General features: G+C 34.0%; 1 protein-coding gene and 1 pseudogene across 1 annotated transcript in view; both read right to left on the bottom strand.

Annotated features, from left to right (window-relative positions):
• The window catches only part of LOC109674272 (thyroid receptor-interacting protein 11-like), a 939,645-nt gene that overhangs the window by 872,569 nt on the left and 40,325 nt on the right, over positions 1-26,751 (bottom strand).
• LOC109674299 (ubiquitin-conjugating enzyme E2 H pseudogene) lies at positions 13,848-14,277 on the bottom strand (annotated as a pseudogene).

The raw sequence follows: 26,751 nt of genomic DNA, 5'->3' as shown, positions 1-26,751 counted from the left end.
GGTGTTACCTTCTAGGTTAATTCTTCTTGAACTGACCTTTTCTCTAGTACCTATTCCCCTTTTCCTACTGGCCTCAGTTGCTTTTAAGCTATCTGCTTTAGTTTCTCTGCGTTGAGGGCAACAAATGCTAGCTAATTTTTTAGGTGTCTTACCTATCCTCACCCCTCCCTTGTGTGCTCTCACTTTATCATGTGCTCATAGTCCAATCCCCTTGTTGTGTTTACCCTTGATCTAATGTCCACATATGAGGGAGAACATACGATTTTTGGTCTTTTGGGCCAGGCTAACCTCATTCAGAATGATGTTCTCCAATTCCATCCATTTACCAACAAATGATAACATTTCGTTCTTCTTCATGGCTGCATAGAATTCCATTGTGTATACATACCACAGTTTCTTAATCCATTCGTCAGTGGTGGGGCATCTTGGCTGTTTCCATAACTTGGCTATTGTGAATAGTGCTGCAATAAACATGGGTGTGCAGGTGCCTCTGGAGTAACCTGTGTCACATTCTTTTGGGTATATCCCCAAGAGTGGTATTACTGGATCAAATGCTAGATCGATGTCTAGCTTTTTAAGTAGCCTCCAAATTTTTTTCCAGAGTGGTTGTACTAGTCTACATTCCCACCAACAGTGTAAGAGGGTTCCTTTTTCCCTGCATCCTCGCCAACACCTGTTGTTGGTGGTGTTGCTGATGATGGCTATTCTAACAGGGGTGAGGTGGAATCTTAGCGTGGTTTTAATTTGCATTTCCTTTATTGCTAGAGATGGTGAGCATTTTTTCCTGTGTTTTCTGGCCATTTGAATTTCTTCTTTTGAGAAAGTTCTGTTTAGTTCACATGCCCATTTCTTTATTGGTTCATTAGTTTTGGGAGAATTTAGTTTTTTAAGTTCCCTATATATTCTGGTTATCAGTCCTTTGTCTGATGTATAGTTGGCAAATATTTTCTCCCACTCTGTGGGTGTTCTCTTCAGTTTAGAGACCATTTCTTTTGATGAACAGAAGCTTTTTAGCTTTATGAGGTACCATTTATCTATGCTATCTTTAGTTGCTGTGCTGCTGGGGTTTCGTTGAGAAAGTTCTTACCTATACCTACTAACTCCAGAGTATTTCCTACTCTTTCTTGTATCAACATAAGAGTTTGGGGTCTGATATTACGATCCTTGATCCATTTTGAGTTAATCTTGGTATAGGGTGATATACATGGATCTAGTTTCAGTTTTTTGCAGACTGCTAACCAGTTTTCCCAGCAGTTTTTGTTGAAGAGGCTGCTATTTCTCCATCGTATATTTTTAGCTCCTTTGTCAAAGATAAGTTGGTTATAGTTGTGTAGTTTCATATCTGGGTCCTCTATTCTGTTCCACTGGTCTTCATGTCTGTTTTTGTGCCAGTACCATGCTGTTTTAATTGCTACTGCTTTGTAATATAGTTTGAAGTCAGGTATTGTGATACCTCCGGCATTGTTCTTTTGACTGAGTATTGCCTTGGCTATTCGTGGCCTCTTGTGTTTCCATATAAATTTGACAGTAGATTTTTCAATCTCTTTAATGAATGCCATTGGAATTTTGATGGGAATTGCATTAAACATGTAGATTACTTTTGGGAGTATCGACAGTTTTACTATGTTGATTCTACCAATCCATGAGCATGGGAGATCTCTCCACTTTCTATAGTCTTCCTCAATCTCTTTCTTCAGAAGTGTATAGTTTTCTTTGTAGAGGTCTTTCACATCTTTTGTTAGGTTTACACCTAGGTATGTGATTTTTTTTGAGGCTATTGTAAATGGAATTGTTTTCATACATTCTTTTTCAGTTTGCTCATTGTTACTGTATAGAAATGCTAATGATTTTTCTATGTTGATTTTATATCCTGCTACCTTGCTATAGCTATTGATGATGTCTAGAAGCTTCTGAGTAGAGTTTTTTGGGTCTATAAGGTATAGGATCATGTCATCTGCAAATAGGGATATTTTGACAGTTTCTTTACCTATTTTTATTCCTTGTATTCCTTCTTCTTGCCTAATTGCTCTGGCTAGGAGTTCCAATACTATGTTGAATAGGAGTGGAGATAGTGTGCATCCTTGTCTGGTTCCTGATTTTAGAGGGAATGGTTTCAGTTTTTCTCCATTAAGTATAATGCTGGTTGTAGGTTTGTCATATATAGCTTTTATAATGTTGAGGAACTTTCCTTCTATTCCTAGTTTTCTTAGAGCTTTTATCATGAAATGATGTTGGATCTTATCAAAGGCTTTTTCTGCATCTATTGAGATGATCAAGTGGTTTTTGTCTTTGCTTCTGTTAATGTGGTTTATTACGTTTATTGATTTTCGTATGTTGAACCACCCCTGCATCCCTGGGATGAAGCCTACTTGGTCATGGTGAATAATCTTTTTGATGTGTTGCTGAATTCGGTTTGCCATTATTTTGTTGAGGATTTTTGCATCAATGTTCATTAAGGAGATTGGCCTATAGTTCTCCTTTTTGGAGGTGTCTTTGCCTGGTTTTGTTATAAGTGTAATACTGGCTTCATAAAATGTGTCTGGCAGTTTTCCTTCCCTTTCTATTTCGTGGAACAGTTTAAGGAGGGTTGGTATCAGTTCTTCTTTAAAAGTCTGGTAGAATTCAGCAGAGAATCGATCAGGTCCTGGACTTTTCTTTTTGGGGAGACTCTTGATTTCTGCTTCCATTTCATTTTGTGTTATAGGTCTATTCAGGTGATTAATTTCCTCTTGGTTCAGTTTTGGATGATCATATGTATCTAGAAATCTGTCCATTTCTTTTAGATTTTCAAATTTATTTGAATATAGGTTCTCAAAGTAGTCTCTGATGATTTCCTGGACCTCCATGGTGTTTGTTGTTATCTCCCCTTTTGCATTCCTAATTCTACTAATTTGGGTTTTTTCTCACCTCATTTTAGTCAGGTTTGCCAGGGGTCTATCGATCTTGTTTATTTTTTCAAAGAACCAACTTTTTGTTTCATTAATTCTTTGTATGGTTTTTTTTGGTTTCTATTTCATTGATTTCAGCTCTTATTTTTATTATTTCTCTCCTTCTATTTGTTTTGGGATTTGCTTGTTCTTGTTTTTCTAGGAGTTTGAGATGTATTATTAGGTCATTGATTTGGGATCTTTCAATCCTTTTAATATATGCACTCATGGCTATAAACTTTCCTCTCAGGACTGCCTTAGCTGTGTCCCATAGGTTCCGGTAGGTTGTGTTTTCATTTTCATTGACCTCCAGGAACTTTTTAATTTCCTCTTTTATTTCACCGATGATCCATTCTTCATTAAGGAATGAGTTATTTAGTTTCCAGCTGTTTGCATGTTTTTTGTCTTTACTTTTGTTGTTGAGTTCTACTTTTATTGCATTGTGATCAGATAGTATGCACGGTATAATTTCTATTTTCTTATATTTGCTGAGACTTGCTTTGTGCCCTAGGATATGATCTATATTGGAGAAGGTTCCATGGGCTGCTGAGAAGAATGTATATTGTGTAGAGGTTGGATGAAATGTTCTGTAGACATCTACTAGGTCCATTTGATCTATTGCATATTTTAGATCTTGGATTTCTTTATTGATTTTTTTGTTTGGATGACTTATCTATTGATGATAATGGGGTGTTAAAGTCTCCCACAACCACTGTGTTGGCGTTTATATATGCTTTTAGGTCTGCCAGGTTATGTTTGATGAAATTGTGTGCATTGACATTGGGTGCATACAGATTGATGATTATTATTTCCTTTTGGTCTATTTCCTTTTATTAGTATGGAATGTCCTTCTTTATCTCGTTTGATCAATGTAGGTTTGAAGTCTACTTTTTCAGAGATAAATATTGCTACTCCTGCCTGTTTTCAGGGGCCATTGGCTTGGTAAATCTTCTTCCAGCCTTTCATCCTAAGCATATGCTTATTTCTGTCGGTGAGATGAGTCTCCTGTAAGCAACAAATTGTTGGATCTTCTTTTTTAATCCATTTTGTCAAACGGTGTCTTTTGATGGGTGAATTAAGTCCATTAACATTAAGCGTTAGTACTGATAGGTATGTGGTGATTCCTGCCATTTAGTTGTGTTAGTTGTTTGAAGGTTTGATTGTGTGTACCTAAGTTGAGGTTACTCTCTACTGTCTTGCTTTTTCTTTTCCTATGGTTTGGTGCTGCCTGCCTTTTCATGGTTAAGTTGGGTGTCACTTTCTGTGTGCAGAATCCCTTGCAGAATCTTTTGTAATGGTGGCTTTGTGGTCACATATTGTTTTAGTTTCTGCTTATCATGGAAGACTTTTATTGCTCCATCTATGTTGAATGATAGCTTTGCTGGGTAGAGTATCCTGGGGTTGAAGTTATTTTCATTCAGTGCCTGGAAGATCTCACCCCACACTCTTCTTGCTTTTAATGTTTCTGTTGAGAAGTCTGCTGTGATTTTGATGGGTTTACCTTTGTATGTTACTTGTTTTTTCCTCTCTTACAGCCTTCAATATTCTTTCTTAGTTTCTGAACTTGTTGTTTTAATGATGATATGTCATGGAGTAATTCTATTTTGATCTGCTCTGTTTGGTGTCCTGGAGGCCTCTTGCATCTGTATGGGAATATCTTTCTCTAGATTTGGGAAATTTTCCATTATTATTTTGTTGAATATATTACGCATTCCCTTTGCTTGCACCTCTTCTCCTTCTTTGGTGCCCATGATTCTCATGTTTGGTCTTTTGATGGAGTCGGTGAGTTCTTGCATTTTCTTTTCACAGGTCTTGAGTTGTTTATTAATAGTTCTTCAGTTTTTCCTTTAATTACCATTTCATGTTCAAGTTCTGAGATTCTGTCTTCTGTTTGTTCTATTCTGCTGGATTGGCCTTCCATTTTGTTTTGCAGTTCTGTTTCCTCCTTTTTTCTGAGGTTTTCCATATCCTGGGTGATTTCCTCTTTAATGTTGTCTATTTTTCTCCAGCTTAGAGTTATTTCAGTATTTTCACATAATTTATCCAAATTATTCAAAAAGCTTACCAAATTTTAAAGATAGTTATTGAATTAAATATAAGAACAATTTTAGACCACCCACATGTTCTTTAGTTGAAGAAAATACTGTTTTGCAAATTGGATCTTCATTCAAACAAGAGTTAATTCCTCACCACTGAAATTAATGATAAGGCATATGTATTTTACTCACCCATTAATTTAATGGTTTCATTTAGCTAACATTTACTGAGTAGATCTTTCCTTTACTTAGCAAATACCTACAAGTTCATTACCATGTCAATGGACACAGCATTAATTTAATTCGTTCAAATAAATGAGTTAATGGTATGCTATCATTATTGCTTCCAAAATATCCAAGATTTCTTGGGTATATAAATCAGGTGTTTTATAAGCCACTCAGATCCTTTTATTAATGTATCAGGCTATTTCTGATTCATGTGCTCTTTCTGAGAAAGAAGTTTTATCATAATACTAAGAAGTTCATTACTCCTCCTGGAATACCACTTCAGATACAGTCATGACCATTAATAGAAAGTCTTCCTTGAAATACCTAGAGTTTTCTTCCTATTAATAAAAACTGCTTTAAAGGCAGTACTTAATGTTTTTATATAAATAATGGCAATTATATCTTTCTTATTCTACTTTATTACAACCAGAACTAACAAAAATATTTGAATTTTGCTTATTTGACAATCAAATGAAAATTTCGTATGCTATAAAGAAATAAGTAATTAGATAAAAGGACAATCACAGCCTGGAAATATATATATATATATATATATATATGTATATATATATAATATGTTAAATTATACTATTTTTTTATGAGAAGAAACAAAGCAGAATTAACAGGACACCATGTAAAAGAGTAAAAATGGCTGTTAAATATGTCCCTTTCAGGTAAAAGAAAATAAAATTCTAATAACCATTAGCTTTCTCCAAAGTGCTAACAGTTATTCAAAGTAGCTGTGCTTAATAAGAGATTATTTATGTTCAGGGGATTCTGTTCTACACTAACTTTGACAACATGATTTACTTTTGTTTAATTTGGAGATTACGTCTGTTGTCTTTTCCTTGGGTTGATGACTGAATAGATATATGCTTTAGTAACTTACCAATATGTTTGACTTCAATAATAGTATGCATTTTCATAATTAGTAACTCTTCCAAAGTGAACAGTTTTCATGAGTTGCTCAGCACACTGAAGCTTTATTCCACTAAGTATATGGCTGTTTTCAAATACAGATGGAGATTTACCACTCCAAATACCTGAAAGACAATTGTGGTGTATGTCCGATAGTGTGAACAGAAGTAAAGAATAAATGCCTTATATCTGGGCTTCTTTAACCCTGTTTTAGATTGAGCAGAAATTCTAATAAAATGCACATGGTTTCATTGTCCACCATTATATATACTTTGACTAGGTCATTAGCATAATTCACATTTGTTAATTTATATCCACTCATATGGAAGAAGGGAGTATTGTTCTGCTTTGTTTGTCTTTGACAAAATTGTTAAAGATCACCTGCAATTAACTCCAAGAATGCTGAAAGAAGAGATGATGAAGGGAGAAGAAAGAATGAAAAGGAGGCACAGGAAAAGAATGCAAACAGAAAGCAGAAGCAAACTAGGAAAAAGAAAAAGTGGTTAATAGAGCCGTACTAGAAGTCACTAGTGTGGTAAAATTTTACAAATCTCTTCCTATCATCATTTTTACTATTAAATAAACATTTACCATGAAATCATATTAATGACCCCAAGAGGCATTTCCTTTCTCATATTAATCAAAAGTTCTGTTATGTCTTGAAGTCACCTATATTGTTCCCATAGGCCATACAAGTTGTCTCACTCTAACTCGCCAGCCTCACTTCCATCACAGTTGTGTGCTTACTGTAGATGTAAGTTTCTGTACTCAGATACCAAACCTAAACTTAAAAGAAATGCTGTGTATTCAAGATCCTTTACTGGCAAGAGTTGAACATTTTGCTTGGCAACATCTTTCCCCTCCTCATGCATCTGGAATTCTTGGTGACCCTTGAAGAACCTGCCTATGTCTCAAAATTGCCCACACTGTCCTCCACATTGTCATCCAAGCTCACAAGGTAATTTAAACATGAGATTAAAATTAAAATTTAATTAAAATTAAAATACATGAGATTCTTTCTGTTTTGGAGGTATTAGGGTTTGAACTCAGGACCTTTTGCTTTCTAGACAGGGACTCTATTGCTTGAGGAATGCCTCTGGCCCTTCTTGCTCTGGTTGTTTTCTGACATAAGGTCTCACTATTTACCCAGGCTGACATGGAATCTGATCCTCTTTCTTAGGCTGTCCACCATAGCTTGGATGACAGAAGAATGATACTGGCCGAAGCTGGCCTGAAACCATAATCTTCTGGATCTCAGCCTCCTAACTAGCTAAGATCATAGACACGAGCCATTGGCACTGGTTATCATGGATTCTGATGTCAGATTGTGGGACTGAACCTAACCTTTTTTTGCCCTCTATCAGATGAATAATCAGCAAATAATTTATTTTCTCCACTTTCATTTCCAAGAATATAATAGGTATGATGAACAAAACTTACTTCATCAACATAGTGTGATGACTAAGGTAGTGACCACAGTAGTCTTTGGTTACTGCAAGGAACACAAGGAGATCCCACTGACAACTCTACACTTCAATTGTTTATTTAATTTTCATTGGTTTGTTAATTTTCTTGTCTTGTGTATCTAAGATTTTGTGAGATCATAGAAGTGAACTATTAGGATTTGCTTATGCCTCATTGGGGACAGGTTGGTCCTCATGTAGCCTAAACTTAAGGCAACGCCTAGTGTCAAAATTGTGTTTACTAATCTTTAAAATAAATTGAATTCTAACCAACCACATGGCTAGATTGAAGATTTCAATAATGCATGTTATTTGCTTTGCAAAATATACAATTGCTATATAAGGAAAAGTTGGTATACTTAAATGACTGTAACCAGAATTTACCATTTATTTTTCACTCCAATCTTTTAAAAATGCTAATTTTTCTCTTCCTTAGGAAAATTGGATGAGTAAGTTCTGTCAAATTTAAGACAAATTTTGAAAAACTTGAAAATGAGCTCTCTGGAGAAAATATGCAAAGACACCATATGTTCTCATGGTTTTACTTTTCATGATTCACAAGTCCAAGAGATATGTTGCTGCAGACATAAACTCCATAGGAAACTAGACAAATTATGTACACCCAGTAAGAAACACACCTAATGCCTCACATTTGCAGATTTAAGATGCTGAGGAAATGTTTTTATGAGCTCTAATCTTACTGAATGTTTTACACTCACCTGTGACATTGCAAGAAAAAATTTTAACAGTAAAATAATATAAGTAGCCATACATATTACATGATTACAAAAGTATTCTAAAGATACACATATTAAAAAATTTCAAACAGATTCAAAGTATTTACAGGTTATCATTTATAAGACATTTTTGTAACTTTTATGTACCTAGAAAATATATCAATAGGTATTTTAGTGAATATATTTAACTTACATCAGCACTTACAGCTACCTACCATACAGAAATTCTGTAATGCACTATGGAACAACTGCTAAAAAAGGGGCAGAAATCATAAGCAGATGGTATTTTTCTGTTTATTGTATAATTCTCTAGTTTCTTGCTTTTGGCTACCCTCACCTACCAGATGTGCTTTTTATTTTTTATTTTTTCAATCTGATCTATTTCTTATCTATTTCTTTACCTAGTTTCATACTCCAGAAAGAAATTATATCAGTTTACATACTGTTTAATCACCTGATAAAAACTACTATAAGCTTTAAAGAAGAGTAGAATAAAGACATATGTACAAATGGCTCTCTAATAATATTACAGTCTTTTCTTTCTTTTTGATGGTACTGATGTTTGAATTTGGGATCTTTTGGGTGCTTTGTAAGCAGGTGCTGTACCACTTGAGCCTTATTTCTGGCACTTTAAAAAAAATGTAGTTTTACAAATAAGTTAAAGGTTCAATTTGCAAGACATTTAAAAGTTGTGCATTTACAATAGTGAATAAAATACAATTGTGCTACTGATATACAGTATATCTGTATACTGTATATCAACCTTATAATTGTAGATCGAACACATCATCATTAGAATTTTTGCTATTGCACATAAAAGAATTGAAGAAATGGGGACAGCATGCTAATTTGGATTACATAAGAAAATTCATTTTTCTCTTACATCTGGAAGATTAAGGAGGAATGAAAGAAAGCTGTCACATCCTTTAATTGAGTTTAACTTTATGTTAAATTATAATTGGTTGATCAATTTAATTACATTTTCGTATGTAAAATCAATAAAAACAAATCGAAAAATATGTAGCGATTATAACAGATGTTAAGTGTACTAGTTCCTGTCCATGTACAGGAAAAACTTCCAAGTCCACAGGGAAATCAAATTTTACAAGGGATTTGAGCAAAGGAGGGAAGGGATATATATAATTTTATTTTACAAATAAAGATAAGTATATATACTTGATTATTAAATCACATTTTCAGGTTTGATATTCCTAAAGAAGTTCTTTATTTTCTCAGTTAAATATGTGATTTTATAAATTAGACTTTGGGGGGCAGAAGTACTGGGGGTGAACTCAGGGCTTCTTGCCTGTGAGTCAGGTATTCTACCCACACAATGCACACCCATACCCATAAACTAAGACTATTTTTATAATTGCTTTTAAGTTATTTTCCTTTGTATTTTCAGGTTGCTATTGTTCTAAATGTTGTCCCCTCACTGTTAATAAGCAGATCAGTTGTGTGAAATTGTAGATGGAGAAGGAATTGTAGGCAAAGCCTTTTGCTTATGTCAGTGTTGGGTTGTGTATACAACTGGAGGATGAATTTAAAAGATGTCTCCTCTGTCTAAACTCAGCCAAACACCATTGCTAATGTTTTCTGGGTTCTACTACCTACAGGTGATTCCATTAATACAGACTGGAGACATATTTAACTGATGGTGATTTTGAAAGAAAAGAAGGATTGTGAGTGTTCTGGGCAGCCGGCTCTTCCACTCCAATCTGATACTAACCTAAGGATACACACACCAGCTGTCACTGTCATTTTGGAAGAGGAAGAAGAAAGTGATGATTGGCTCCTGGCAGCTCATAGAAACAAGAGGCCAGTGTTAGCACTCTGTAATTCTCTATGCATCTCATATTCAGTTAAATATCCATTTTAGTGTTGATGTGTATTTAATTTGCTTCTGTCTTTTTTTCTGTAAGTTGCCTTATGAACATTCCTGTACTTATCTCTTTCAAAAACAGCAATTCTAAAGTATGTATTCTGAGAATGTAAATTTTGGGACAAAAAAATGGGCTTCTTCAACCTTACCAGATACTATCTGAGTATAATTGAAAAGTGCCATCATACACTTATATGTGAGCAGTGTATAAAAGTTTACTTCTTACAACTTCACCAGAATTATTATTGTTACATATTTATTGTAAGTATTATAGGTCTGCAATGATATTACCTAAGGCTTTTAACTTGAATTTTCCTGTTTATCAATGAGATTGTTTATCATTTTACTACTTTTCCGTTTTGGGGGTTATATCTTCTGTGGACATTCTGCCTGGCCAATATTTTATCACTTAGGTTATTGATGTCTACATATTTAATGTAAATACTTGGGACTAGTAGTTGATGGTTATATACATTGAATTATTTTAATAGATTTTCCATACCTATGTATATTTTCTATAATTTCTTTTTGTGACAATTTGAAATTGCAATCTAGCTATATTCATTGGCTAATTATCTTTTATTTATTTATAACTATTTAGTAAATTCTTCCCTACAGATAGATTCTAATTATATGATCTTGTATCAGATAGAAGTTGAATACGTAGTTGTGTTGTTTGTTCATTAGGAATCTAATTTTTCCAAGTACTGTTACTAAATGTCTTTTATGACTGTATTGATTAATAAATATTCTCCATTATAAGTTATGTTTCCTTGTTGCATTTATTGCTTTCTGTCCTTTTCAATTGTCTTCAGTGTTCTCTTTATAATTTCCCATATCATTACTACAATCCCTTCCTTAAAATACAGCTAAAATAAGTCTTTATAATTTGTAGGATAAATGATCTCCTTGTATTACTTTTTATTCTCCCTTTTGCTTGGAATTATGTTTATAATAGAGATTATTTAAAGAAAATTAGCAACTTCATAATACTACATCATCCCACTAATATCCATCGTTTTTGCTTGAAAGCATTTTTTCTAGTATTAGTATTGTTTTTATTAGTATTTCAGTGTTTAATATATTTTCATTTCCATACTCTGTTCTTCCAGTTTTTTAATTCAGGGGCCATGAGAAATGAACCATATGTTCCTTTAATAAGCTTTATTTTTGATTAATAACTATAAAACAAGTGGTAAATAAAATATATCTGTGGTGTTTTATAGTATATTGTTAATTTGAATTCAATGTGTAATGTAAATGAATCATGAATGGTTAATGAAAGAAGTTCAGGCCCCAGATGTTTGTTCAGGCCCCAAATTTTTAAGTAAAAACAAAGATTACATTGCTATTTGAACCTATATAAATGTCCAATTTCATCTAATTTTGTACCACAAATTATTTCTCTTTGAAATAAGAGAAATTATTTTCTCTTTGAAATATTTTGAAGGAAAATTAGACATTCATTTATAATTATGAATATGTCCCTTATAAATATTTCAAGTATGTAAAATTATTTTTCAAACATTAATGCTTATCAGGAATAATCTAAGATTTCAGATGTTAACGTTGTTGATAATTTTAGCATGAAAAATAAAAAAAGATTTTTATTGAGAATTCATTGTCAGTGGGAGATTTTTCTCCTCCTTCCCTCTCTTTAGCATTCTAAAATCATATACCTCATGAGGAACTATTGTTTAAGAAGGGTTTTGCAGCGTTTTTTATACAATATTGAAAAAATACAGTTTTTTATTGTTTGAACTCAAATCACCCCCCAGCACTTTCAAGCCTACCCTAGTAGCACCTACAGTGAAAGTCACAGCACAGGTGAACAGCTAATGTGGCAGGGAAGCAGGCGGATATTGCTGGCAGAGACCATCCTTCCCCAAAGCAGTTAGAAGACAGTGCTGGGTAAAGTGTACCATTCCATGTTAAATAGTTAATCCCTCCCTTCCAACAAGCCATGAGTGCTAGCAATAAGGCAGTGCAGTTAACTGCAGCCCTACAGAACTGCACTTATTCAAAAGAAAACCTTTTGCCTCATGCCCATAATTAACATAAAATAAGCAAATTCTTTGTCATTTCATTTAGGAAAATAATCATGCTAAAAGCAAGGTTTACTTTACGTAGATTTTCAAAGAAAAGATTGATTGTGCTTTTGGAATTAGAAAAAAAAGACAGGGTATCTTCCAACCTCATTGACTTACACCTTGTGGAATATAGTACTTCTAAACTAGAAAAACACATCAAAAAGAAAAGTTACCCCAGTGGGACATTCAAAAGCTGTCTTTTGAAAGTTTCTGCTACTGTCCTGCTGGTTGCTGCAAAAAGCACATAGAGCTGCTAATATGTCTCCCTAATTCCCTTCAGATTCAGCAGGTGACAATCAGCTCTGAAAGAAGCTCTGGGCAACCTGGACGTGGGTTGGCTGAGCAACATTGGATGAGCAGCAGGCATTTCAAAGTGTCTGACTCTCTTAATGCATGGAGAAAGTGTCCTCTCTTCGCAACCCATCTCACAACATCCTTTTCAGAATCCCTTCTTCCTAGTCCATCACACTCTCTGAAGAAAGCTGTGTTTTTCACAGGTTGAGCCATTTTGGGTACAATAACCTTTATTTGTTCCAGTTATTGTGTGTTGGGTCTGAAATACCCATTTCCCACTCCCACAGGCAGATGATGACCAGGCTGCCCCCACTGTAGGAACATGCCCAGGGCCTCGAGGCCCCAGTGGGTCTTCTTCCCAAGACTACTGGTCCACCGAGGGCTTGTCCAGGGAGGAGACTGTCTCTTGGTAGGTGAAGATTAAATTTGTAGCCTAAGCTCAATTCACACAAAACAGAAAACCAAAAAGAAACCCCAATCAAATGAAAAACCCTTCCAGTTTAAAGCTCTCAGTCCAGGGCAGTTGTCTCAAACTAGCCCAATACAGGATGTGGCTGTGCATGGGTCTTGGATGAGGAATCATCTTTCCGTCACTTTTCCCCTCCTTTCCTGTCCTTTCAAAAACAGATCTGATGACAAGCTATACCCCAAGAAAAAAGAATCAGGTTCAGAGAACACTTCCCAGTGGTTCTCCAAAGCAAAACACTGTAGCTGCAAGTCTAGTAGCAAGAAGGGCAGGAATCTACATATAAAAATGTGCTTAAAATCCAAGTAAAAAAACCATTAAGTTTCACTTCTCCAGTTAGCTCCCTGTTTTCCACTGCTGCTCCACTCCGCAGAAATGGGGTACCCAGGCCTCCCAGGGAGGAGCAGCTGATTGGTATAGGGCTGGCTCTAAGTGCTCCCAAAGCAGGCCTCTTCCTCCCTACTGTTTTTCTCTCCACTCTGAAAAAGCACTATTCTATCTTCATTCAACAGCTGTTAGGTTTGGTTTGTTTCTTTGGAACCATCAATAAAAGCAGCAACTTTTTCCTGTAAGCTTTACTTGTGTCTGTCTATCAGAGGGCTATTTCTTTTGACAGTTCAGTAGCACATGGGCTGACTTGGCCAAATGGACTTATGAATGCATGCATTCAGACCATATACTGATATCGAAATGGAATGTAGGGTATGCTAAGCACCTCAGGTTGAGAAATGACCAAGGAATCAAAATCTAAAGGGTGATATATAATACATATATATCAGTGCTATTATTCATAAAAAACTTTGTTTAGTAGTAAAAAAAGTTACTTTGTTTAAATATGAATATAATAGTCTGCTTCTCATGGTTAGGAAATAATAGTCTTTCTGAAAAGCTAGTGCTTTTTCTACTACAACTCCATGTCCTGGGCTTCGTCTTCTGAAAAGTCAGACATAGAAATCTCCAATGTGCTGTCACAGTGCCCTCTTCCTGCTCCTTCAGGGCCTCCTCCCTTATGTGTTTCTGCTTTAATTTTCTGCTTATATTCTTCTGGTTGGTGGAGGTTCATGGCTACAGCGTCACCATTGAGAGATCTATGGGGTTAGAATATGCCAACAACTGGGGCAGGAAGTACTCAAATATATTGGTAAGATCACAGAGAGCTCTTCAAGTTTGATTAATTACGTCTAGACACACAGTTCCTGAGGCTTCAACAATGTTGGGATGGAAAATTTTAATCATGAATCCTCAAAATCTTTCTCATTTTGTTTGCTGGCAGAACTGGAATTGCCAGCTTCAAGCATTGTGCTAGAGTCAGGTTCCCAAAATTCTAAGGAATAATTTGTCACCTTTATCAAACAGAATGAAAACTCATGTGGTAGAAATTTTCCTATCTTAGACATTTAATCTTATGTATGAGCCCATTCTGCTTTATTTAGATTTCTTCATGTACATAGTTATCCTGAATTTAGAAAAAAAGAGTGATATCAAAGCTTGAAATAATGGCTTATTGACTCATTTGTGTGGATTGGATTTTCACAGTGTGTAAAAGTAAGAAATACTGTGTACTTTTATCTAATATGTATACAAACTTTTCCCTTATCTTGAATTTTTTCTATAACATGTATTTCATTGCTTTACTTTTATTAAGAAAATTTACAGCAAACCATACAAAAAGACATTTTCTAATACATAACACCTTACAGGAGTCACACAATAGTGACTCTTTCCGTCTGGCCTGTAAGGACTTTATTAGAAACTCAAATGCTATGAAAACAAGAAACTTAAGGGAAGTTAAGTACCTTAGGAAAGAAGCTTAAGTTTTCACTGCTGTCACTAATGTTTATCTGATAATTATATTCAGTTACTCATGAATTCTTATGTATTTGTTTAGTATTAAGCACTATCCAGTCCAAATACCTTAAAATGAGGAAAATAAGTAGCAGATTTGTACTGTTTGTTTATAAGACTTCACAGCAAATCCAATTTCATTATTGAATCTAAGTAAATTAAAACTTTATATAAAAATTGTTACCAAATATATTACATCAAAATTGTGAATAACCTGTAAAACTCCTAGAGTACCATTAAATTTTTTACTCGATTTTAATTATATTTGCTACAATAGTTTTTAGTTCGGTTATATCTCACATAACACTGTATACTGTAATTGGATTATTCCCATCAGATCCCTCAATTGTGAGAAAGCACAGTTTAATAAAGATTAGTGCATACAAAAGCTTCTTCTTTGTACTGTTTTCTAGGGCATTTAAATGTCTCTGGTAGGAATATCTACTTTCTCAAAATGATGGCTTCATGGTGCACAAATCTTATCATTCTTTGGCTGCAATGTCAGTTATGCTGACTTTGCTGTTAGCATAATTCTTCATTACTTTCAACAGTGCTTGGTCTGCAAAACATACTATGTATTCTGCTATCTCACCATCATAAACTAATGTCAGCCATGAAGACTCCTGAAAAATTAGATGGGGTAGAGATTTTTAATCAACTTATTGAGCAGTAAATATTAATCAGGTTCTAATTAAGGGCTAAGTCTGAATTTCTTGTAAGTATTAGAATAGAGAATATAATTAGGACCTCTGCTTAAAGGCAGTAGATAAAATACATTCCCTTACACTCATTGGTCATTATTTAATGACCATAATTTAAAAATGAATAATTACATAAGGACAACAGCAAGCATGGTAAAAAAACTAATTTAGCAATAATAAAAATGATCCCAGATGATGTGCTAAATTTATTACAATTAGTAGTACATTATATGCCTTATAAATTGGACAGAATATTGTTTCACATTTTACAGTATGAAAAGGAGATTTCTTATCTTTTCAAAAATCTCTATTTATTATTTAATATTCTTAATTTTTTTACATTTTGTTAGTTACACAGGGGAATTCATTGTGACATTTTCCTATATACACATATTATACTTTCCATTATTCTCCCTCCTACTCTATTTCGTAATGGTTATGTGGATTGTAATACTAAGATATAAAGACAACCCTCTGTTTTATTCTTTTACATGGTGACATCTTTGTCTTACTTCAGTCAGATGAGAACCTGAATAATCAACAGAAATTCTATTTATTCTGTCCCATCAATTACATTACTTTCTATCATAAATATGGATTTAATTGTATTTTAAAGATTGTATATTTTATGCATTAAAACTTTTATCTTGAATTGTTTTCTACATGTTTTCTCTCTTGTATGTATGAATAACAATAATAATTGTTTAGAACTTATTGGATATAACAACTGTTTTAAACACTATATGTATATATGTATATGCATATATACACATACTATAATTTTTCTTCAAAACAATTCTATGAAACAGATAATACTATTAGCTCCATTTGCTGACAACGTGCAAAAAGTATAATCTTTGCTGGGTCATAGTAAAGGGAAATGTCAGTATTCAAACTCAAACAGTCTGATTTCAGAGTTCAAGCTGTTGAGAATTTGATTTATACAGGGATTTTAGTAGATTCTTCATTAAAATAACATGATAAAAAAAAACTGAAAGTTCTGCTTTTGAAGTGAATCTGTATTCTAAAACAAATAAGATTATTTTTCCAATCACTAATGTACTTACTCCTCATTAAAATTTAAGAGTAAAAGTTAAATGATTCCTTGTAATGTCAATGAAGTACAGAAAAAGACATTGAATAACAAATGATTCATATAAAGCTCTTGCCTTGTATTTTATTAGTGAATTTTATGAATACACAGCATCTATTTTCATACAAACACTTATGGAAAAATAAAACACATGTATTTAAACTCTGTGAATAAGTTCTATTATTAACAAAAATGTTCACTGAACTGATATACTTCCCATTAATTATAAATATGTGTAAGAGGAAAAGTGAAATAATTGTTTTCTGCATTGATTTAGTAACAAAAAGTTTCTACACTGGAGTTTTTCTTCTGCCACAATGGGATGAAACACTTAGACTTACTCCTAGTATAAACAGAGATGATAGCTGGAGGAAAGAAACACAAATGAAAACAGGTAAATGAAAATTAGGTAATGGATAACTAATAGCACAGAAATATCCTAAAAAGTAAGAAAATCAGCAATGATGTAAAAAAATAAAATTTCCTGGGGACACATTGTAGACCCCAGTGCAAAGTCAGAGATCCCACGTTGAGCACAATATTGTCACAGGTCTAAGAACCTGGTGATGAAAGTTCAGAAAGGGAGGTAAGCCAGGAGGCTGAGGCAGGAGGATCCTGAATTTAAGTCTAGTCTGAGCTACACAGCAGGTTCTGTCTCAAATAAAAAGTTTAGGAAGGCTGAGATAGCTTTAGTTGCAAGATATAGTTCAACACAGGAAGAATCTATAAAGGAAAAAGCACTGAAATTCTGCAGCACATTCGTATCAAGTTTTTCCAGAAAAACTTGACTTGCTTATGAGAATGATGAAAATTTTTGAGATCAGGTGAAAAATTACAGGGACATAGTATAAACTGGATAATTGCCAGAGTTTGCATGGGATATGGGGGTGACCCCAGCTCCAATTATCATTCATGGAGAAATCTATTCATGCAACAGAGATATCAGAAAGTTTACATTTAACTAGCAAGCCCAAATTCCTCCCAGGTAAATCATTCATAATTACATTCACAACCCTTAAAAATAAGTCTTTAGAAAAATCAATTGGAAATACAAGTAATTTAATTACATTTAAAACAAGACCAAGCCCTCTTTTGGGGACAAAAATGATTCTAGATAGTCAACAATGTAAGAGGTGTAATGTTAAACATTCTATCAAAATTGCTAGATATTCTAGAAATTAGCAAATCATCAATGGAAGGGAAAGTAGAACTAATAAAGATGAAAGAACATAAATATTAATTATCCTAAAATGAGAAACATTAGTAAGAAGGAGCATGTGCAACTTGAATTAATAAGTACAAGTTAGCTTAAATGTAACTGGAGTTCTAGAGAAAGAGAGAGGAGTAGGATATTAGAAGGAAAAATGGCCACATGCCTGACAATATAATGACACTGATACCCCAAACATAAAACATTCTGTGCACCCTAAGAATATTACACTATGCTAAGTATCTAAATATTGTCCAGGTAAAAAAATAATTTAGTTTATTTAGTTGGAAATAATAAAAAAATCACACAAGATTTATTATCTTAGATTATGTAAGCTAGAATACCATGAAATGACCTCATTAAAGTGCTGGGCTTAAAAAAAAAGACATTTAATGTAGATGTTTATATTTAGTAAAAATGTCCTTCCAAAATAAAGTTTTCTGAAACCTTTTAAAAGACAGGGTTTCCATTGCCAAAACTTGACTATATAGAAAATTCTATCATTTGGGGGAATGGATTCCTGATGGTGACTGTTATCTAAACAAATAAATCAAAATGCTCTAAACCAAGAGGGTGAGGCAGTGTTGTAAACTTCCTGGCTAAGTGCTGAAGTGGCCCAACACAGCAAATTTTGAAAAGAATGTGGGATATTTATTTTTGGGTACTCCAGGCAAGTAAGGAAGTCTCTGAGAAGCTTGTAAATACTTTAGTGGTCATACAAGTCAAAGAATAAAACTTTTCCTTTAATAATTTTTGAACACTCACCAACAATGAAAACTCAAAAAAATTGTCAATAAACCCTGGGTAAGGGATAAATGTGATTTCTAGAGTTGCCAATATATAATATTCAAGCTGCCCAATTTGTAACCAGGATTCTGAGGCATTCAAATAATCAAGAAACAATATCCAGTATCCAAGGAACAGAACAAACAAAAAAACAAGCATCTTTGAGCCATCATACTCTTTGTATTATCTAGACAAAGGCAATATGTTAGTGCTATTGACCATGTACAACAAATAAGAGAAACTGTAGTAAGAAAGTATAATAAAACCCTTATCAAATGCAGACTTTCAATAAAGAAATAAATAAAGTTTTAAAATTAAACAAATTTTGGACTTGAAAATTACAGTAAGTGAAAAAATTACTATAAGATTTCAGCACATTTGAGGATGTATAAAAAGGATCACTGTACTTAATGGTAAAAAATTGGGATAGTAAAGTGAGATAGGTGAAAAATAAAAGAATAAAGGAAAATGAGACATAGAAATCTCTGAAACATAAAGGAAAAACTATATAGATAATGTGAGTACTAAAAAGAGATGAGGAAGAAGGCAAGAAGAGAATGCAGAAACAAATTGGAGCACTCAGCTGTCTTTCATTAAGCTCGACGTTAGACATTATGGAAATTTACAAAAACATAAATTTCACTCTTCTTACTAACTTTTTCTTGTTTTGGAAAATATTATTTTTTCACAAAATACATTTATCATGTTAAGTTGTCATGAGTTATTTTAGAATTTTTCAGTTTGATTTCTACAATGCTGAGTGCAAATACATATAATCCACAAAAACAAAAATTCATTGGAGTATCAAGTAACTTTAAACAGTACACTTAAGCAGTCTTGAGGTAAACATTGTTCATAACCACCTAATTATCATCTGTTATTTGAAAGGGTCATATGTCAGGATAATGATCTCACTTTGGTCTTTATATCATGGTGACCAGAACTGAATTTAAACTATAGCAGAAAGATAATTCTCCTTAGAGGTAATGATAGTGGCAATGATAGTTCAATCCTGCATTATGCTGGAGTTTATATATTTTACTATATATAATATTGTTATTGTATATATTATTAAAACTAAATGATCCCTATTTCATCTCCCTCCAAAAGATTATTTCTGTACAGCTTCTCAACAGTCTAATGACTAATTTCTCAGTAGAAATCAAAAAAGGAGAGGCTATCAATATGTGATCAAACTGCAAACTTGATTGAACTAGTGTTTTTCAATTTATATTTTATTTCATAGCTACTAGTTTTAAAACATTTTTATTTTGGAAAAAAAAAGCTACTAGCAAAAGGTCTTTATTTCCTCCTCTGACAAATGCTGTGTGCTCAGACATGTACAGAGGAAATGTAAGGGAAAACTGAATTCTAAAATTCTAAGTGCATTCTAGTCCAAACACTTTAATACTTGTAGAACCTCAAGGTCACATTGCATCCTCCCTTGGAGAAAGGAAAGTTGATGTCTACATCATCGGCTTTTATTTATGAAAATCTCCCAGAGGCACATACATACAGCTTTATTTGCCTCTCTCATTCTCAAGTGGTATGCAGTAGCAAGTTTAAAAGGATGATCAGTGCTTTTAAATATTGGGACACTGGAAAATACTTTGTTTTTGGAACTGAGAGTTGGTTGCTAATGCAGCTATTTCTTGTTTTTAAATTTAGAACTCCTTTGACCTCCTCTCTTCAGAAAATTATATAAACAAAAAGAATTGTCTGTTGTCCTGAGTCTGTTGGTTGGTGCTGTTTGTAGTATCCTAGAGAATCACTAATTCCTGGGCTCTTTGCTTATCAAAAGCAAAGGGAGTTGCTTCTATGGTTCTCAGACTCAGGGAGCATGACTGGTATGAGATGTTTTGGAAAGTACCTTTTCACACGTCACATTTGACTGTGCTGTGAAATCCTAAGGACAATGGTCTTTAAACATCTTGGAAGACTTTAGAATACTCGCATGTTTTCCATCACTATTTAGAAAACTATTAAAAAAAAAAGACGTGGACACCAATCTGGTATTTTTTATCCAGATAGTGGTCATCCTGGTTATGTTCATGCTTTGGAGGGGATGTAAAGAGACTTGTAATCTACATTGCAGCTTTGTTGTGGTATTGTCTGTCTTTAAATGAGTTTGGGGTGAATTTGAGGTGCTGCAGGGACACATAGCATGTGTAAGTAACCTAGACATAACTAGTCTTTTTTGGTTCATTCTGCCCTCACATTGAGTCCAAACTCAATATGTAATTTTGTCTGTCATATACTTATTCCCCAACTACTTCCTCCAAAAATCCCCAAAACTCCAATTTCAAGAGTTGTAATGAAAAATACAGATTTTAGTTGTGGTCCTGGGAGATTAATATTCCAAAATTCTTCAGCCATTTGTCAGAAGTTTCTCTTCTCTTCTCCCAACAAGCTTTTCCCTTGTCTCTCCACCTAGCTGTGGTTCCTTTCTCCTTTGCCTTGCTTAGAATTTTCTTAGTCACCTTATACTTCTCACATGACAATATCTAACTGATAGCATTCAGCAAACAAAAACCCTGGTCATTAGTCAAACTAAGAACACCTTCATTCTCTCAAGCATTGTCTGGGTATCTAATGGAAATGCATCTTGCCACAAAGATGATAGAAACCCCTTTTCATCTCTCATCTTCCTTCTCACTTCTTTCCAGACAGAGCCACTGTTCCAACTGCCACCCTCTTCCAGTTCCTCATGTAGCTTCAAAGAGATCATTCTTGTTTAGGTACATATGCAGATATAAATAGGAAACACTTGATTACAAGGCCAAATTTTTGACTATAGGAAGTGTCTGTATTGTGCAAGACACTTGTATGTAAAAACTTTGCAACCAACTTTATTCAGAAATTTTGAAATCGAACCATTAGTTGAACATACTATGTGAATACTTTAGTGTTTAATGTTCCTCCCTTTGTTTTGATTTAGGAGATCTTGAGTTGAGGCCCTCAGCATTCCCCATTATTGACCCTGTCTTGGAACTTTTGAAGATTCAAGAACACAGGATCTGGATACTAGTGATTATACATGTATAGTCATCAACGATGCTGGAAGAGACACGGTCAAGATTACTCTGAATGTTGGCTGTAAGCATCCAGATCTGATAGGGCAATTTGTGTGGAACTGTCCTGCTATGTTTCCATGTTTAATAACTTTGAAACAGAGCTACCAAGGAGCAGATAGTTGAACTCAAGTTGTCTGACCTCAGAGACTATAGGCTTCACTAGTACATTTCATCTTGCTATTTTCTTATCAAGAATCATGCATTCTGCCATCAAATTCCTAAGTATTAACATCTGGAGGCCAGAAATCAGATTTTGGCCCTATACATTATTTGTAGCTATCGCTGAAAACAAAGGTAACAGATTGTGCTTTGCTTTGTTTTTCAAAATTCACCAGCAATTACTCCCCAGAGCATAGAATAAAGTACTAACTACAAATAAAAAAATGTCAGTCACCAACTGAAGATACAATGTGTGCATAACAGCTCTGTTTGTGTTGCTCAAAAAGTTTTTTTGAGAGTTTCAAATGAAGAGAGAGAGAGACTGAGAATCTACACAGTGTGGTAAAACTTGAAATAAAACAGAGCTTGTTTTGTATGGAAAAAACCTGACAGCTTAATTTTAACAAATAATTAAATAGTTGCATCTCTTAAATCTTGTAAAATATGGCATTTCATTAAATTGTGTTCTCTTTTATGTATAATATGCATGATGATTTTCCTGCTAAAATTGCTTTTCTTGAGCAAAAGTTAGGAAAATGCATCTTTTAAAAAACAGTTTTGTTCTAGTAAGTCTGAATGAAAATTATGACCTTCTGTGCTTGATAGTTTATCTAAATTTTAGTTTCTTCATGTATAAAATTTGAGTAGGGATATTTTGAAAATTAAATGAAATAATGGAAAACATTTAATAAAACCCAGGACACTGAAAGTGGTAGTTATTGTCATTGCTAATGAGGATTTAACCTTGACTTTATCAGGAAGCCATCCTTAGGGTACCTTCGCTTACAATCCTGTATAAGCAGATTTCTTCCATTGCTTCCCATGGTGTCTTATATGTTTCCCCTTGCTTACTGACTCAAGCATCATCCTCACAGTTTCTGGGACATACTGACAGGTTTGTATTTGTGCTTAACTAAAAGCATCCTCCTTATATTGCATGTCTGTGTTTTCCAAGGTGTGCTTCTGATGTATTTCTGTCTCTTCTTTTCAGCCTCTGTCAATATCTGAAATATGCAGGTATCTGTAGCCTTCTTTTTTATAATTTTATAATCTCTGAATTATGAATTATTTCTCATTTCTGCTTAAGATGCTAAGCACTTACTATCTTCAAAGTAATTATCGAATACTGTGTTCTGTTACTTGTATTATTGAGTCAAACTTAAATTTCTCTGACTTAAAGATGGGAGAAATAAGGGACAAGAATATGATACTGAGCAAGAGTATATACCATTAACTCATTAGAAAGCAATTGATTATTAAAGAAAATCTCTGGTATAAACAAAGTTCATTAAAAATTCAGTCAAAAGAAGTAAACTTTGGAAAGTACCAAAATTTTACAAAGTCAACTTATTTGTAAGGATGCATGAAGTTTTGAGAAATATAGCAGTTTTTTTAATGAAGAATTCTTTAAGATGCTCTGTTCAAGTTCATACTCTATATCACTTGTTCCTTTATGGAAATAGTCTCACTTCTTAGTGTCTACATTCATTTATAAAGAAAAAAACCACATATGCTGTATCTGTATGAAGCAAATATAACCACAGAATAAATTTACAATATTTAATTCAAAATGACTTGAGTCATATTCAACATGTCAACAGTTTAATAAGGTTTATATTTGCCTGTATTTTACAACAACGACTTTTTGTGTTTAATATCTTTCAGCATCTCCAGTTTTCATACAAGAACCTGCTGATGTATCTGTGGAAATTGGCTCAAATGTGATATTACCTTGTTATGTTCAGGGTTATCCAGAACCAAAGGTCAAATGGCGAAGATTGGACAACATGTCAATTTTCTCAAGACCTTTGTCAGTTAGTTCATCAGCCAGCTAAGAACAGAAGCTCTCTTTATTTCAAGTAGGTTAAAGGACATATATTTTATACATATATTTACATTGATACAACTGTATCAATACCAATAGATTCAACTGTACTTGTTTTGGTTACAATATTTACAACACTGTAATTATCTCCCTAGTTCAAATCTTCTGTTGGCTTCCCTAGTAGTCACAAGATAAAAATCACACTCTTTATAAGGCTTCAACTTTAGTCTCCTGACTATACCCACTTGACTATAACTACATATCTACCTGTGCCCTGACCACTGACTTCCACAGCACTGTCTAAAGGAGTGTCACTCTTCTTTAATACTCTTGTGAATTTGAAAAATAATTCTACATGTTTGCTTGACCTACATAATAAAAGGTGTCTTAATTCAAACATAGTACAAAGGAAAAATAAAGAAAAGTAATTTATATTTATATAATTTGTGTTTCACCATGATCTGGCAATGTCTGTGTAATATGCATGGTACTTGTATGTACCATCACTGTGACTTCCACCACTGAGATGTAGACTGATGTGGGAGTATCCGATTAATGTGTCCCAAACTCCAAGAAGGTGAAATGATACTATAAAATAGTGAACAGTGTTTTGTTAAAGTTCTATGTTGCTTCTATTAAAAAAGAATTAAGCCCATATAATTATAAGTAAAGATCCAAAGCATGAATTTCCAGTGGGTCCTTCAAAATTCTTGCTGGACTTGGGATAATTGTTCCTTTTGTGAATTTGTTCCATGTTTTGCCCACTAAATGCAAGTAGACTCTGTCAGTTACTGGGGGAAGTAAAAATCTCCCCTGCCAACTTCTGAAATGCCCCAGGGTGGTGTAGCTGTCTATTCATTGAATAGACCTTGATTTCTTAAGCTATGTTTTTGCCTTTGTAACTCACTAGAATTGCCTGTGCTTCCTCTCTTCCACCCACTCTTTGAGGTATAGCTCAGATATGACCTCTGATATGAATCTAACACCCCTACATTTAATCATACCTGTGTTTCTGCAGTCCATTGTGTGAAACTCATATAGCAATTATCACACTATGAAGTAATTGGTGAATTTACTGTGTGTCTCCTTCCCTAGAATGGGAACTACCAGAAGTCAGAACCATGCTTTCTATCCACAAAGATCTCAGCACTGTTCTTGGCACATAATAAAGTCATAGGTGGTATTGAATGAATAAATGTGTCCTCCATTTTAGACATGTGGGCAAGTGATAAGGGAACCTACATTTGTGAAGCTGAAAACTAGTTTGGAAAGTTCCAGTCACAGACAACAGTAATAGTAACAGGACTTGGTAAGATCCATGAAATATCCAGCAACACACTCTTCAAACCAGCAGGCTTCTTTGAGAGCATTATCTTTTACATGTGCCAACTTTTACTTTTAAAAAAACATCAGGCTTTTCTCTCCTACCCCCTTTCATATTTCATAGTTCATAGAACACTACCACTGCAGATAACCTTAGAGGTCATCTGCTCTGAGTTCATCTGCCATTTGGAGAAATGAAGGTCAATTTGAATTGATTTAAGTCTAAATGTGAATACTCTCTCTGTCTCTCGCATACACACACAAACACACACACATTAGAGTTGTGGAGTTCTTTTCTGATTACCTATTTTACATTTGTCATTTTAGTCTTCATGGAATCTCCTTTGCATGTGATGTGAAATAAAAATAGAATACTTCATTTCCAAATGGTGATACATTTGATTCAATACTTTATTGTATATTCTCTTCCTATAGACTAAAATATTCATTTGTTCACATGCTGGTTTATATCTGTATATCTATTTCTTAGAGGGTTTTTTGTCCTAGTACTGTACTGTTTCAATTATCATAGTATTTAATGTGATTTTTAGTACGTCAGTTCAGCTGGCTGTGGTGGTATGCTTCTGTGTCCCAGATACTCAAGAGACTGTAGGTTGTAGGATTGTGGTCCAAGGCCAGCTTTCACCAAACATGCGAGAACCTAGCCTGTTGTGCATGTTTCTATTTAAACCCTTGTCCCGAACTTTGTGTTTTCTTTCATTTGCTGGTACATACCTAAATTTTACCAGTAAAAATCTCTTTGGAATTTTGCTTTGGTTATGTTAAGTTTTTTTCATTGATTTCCGCTCCTTCCAGGCTATTCAGTTTTCACGTAAATTGTTCCCTCAAAATGGCTCCGATGATTCTACCATTCCATTTCAAATGCTTCCCATCACTCTCCTCTTGTGTACCAAATACACAGCAAGTATTTTGCCTTGACATTTCTGGCTGTCCATGCCACAGTCCTTCCTTTTTACTCTTCTTGCTTCTACAATATTACCTAGCTTCGTGACACACCTTCAACTTAGAAGGATCCTTTTTATCTCTACATTAAAATTCATATCCATTTTCATGTAAGAATTCCATTTCTGAAAACACTAACTTTTATAGCATACCTTGTAGTCATCTTGCCTATAAAACATTTTGTCCTCCTTTAGACAAGGTAAAGCTGACAGAACCCCTGCTCTCTCTGATTCATTTCCTCCGCTAATTGGAATGAGTCCTGCTCTAGGCGATGTCATTGAAGGACAGCAGCTGACTCTGCCTTGTAATCTTTTGGCCGGAAATCCTATTCCAGAACGTCGATGGATAAAGAATTCAGCCATGGTAATATTTTGCATGCATGTGTTACATTTTTAATGTTCTTGAATAAGACATAATATATTCCAACCACTGATATATCAATTTGATAAACATGCAAAATATGTTTTGTAAGTGTACCAAAGCTTTTATTTATTATGTGCTTATATCATAAATATTATTTGGGGATTAAGAAAATGTAGTAATAATCAGTGGTGTAATTCTCATAATTGCATATTAAATTCAATGTCACTAATAAACTCCCTTCCAGATAGGTAAAAACTGACACTAGTATTATTTTCATAGCATGTAATATTTTATATCCTTCTTTGCATATTGAAATGCACTGTCTTCTTGAAGCACTCGTTAGAACTGAATTGATTCCATATGAGAAG

This window comes from Castor canadensis, chromosome 11, assembly GCF_047511655.1.
Source record: "Castor canadensis chromosome 11, mCasCan1.hap1v2, whole genome shotgun sequence".
Lineage (NCBI taxonomy): Eukaryota > Metazoa > Chordata > Mammalia > Rodentia > Castoridae > Castor > Castor canadensis.
The sequence above is the reverse complement of the archived record's forward strand: the minus strand, read 5'-3'. Positions and strand labels throughout refer to the sequence as shown.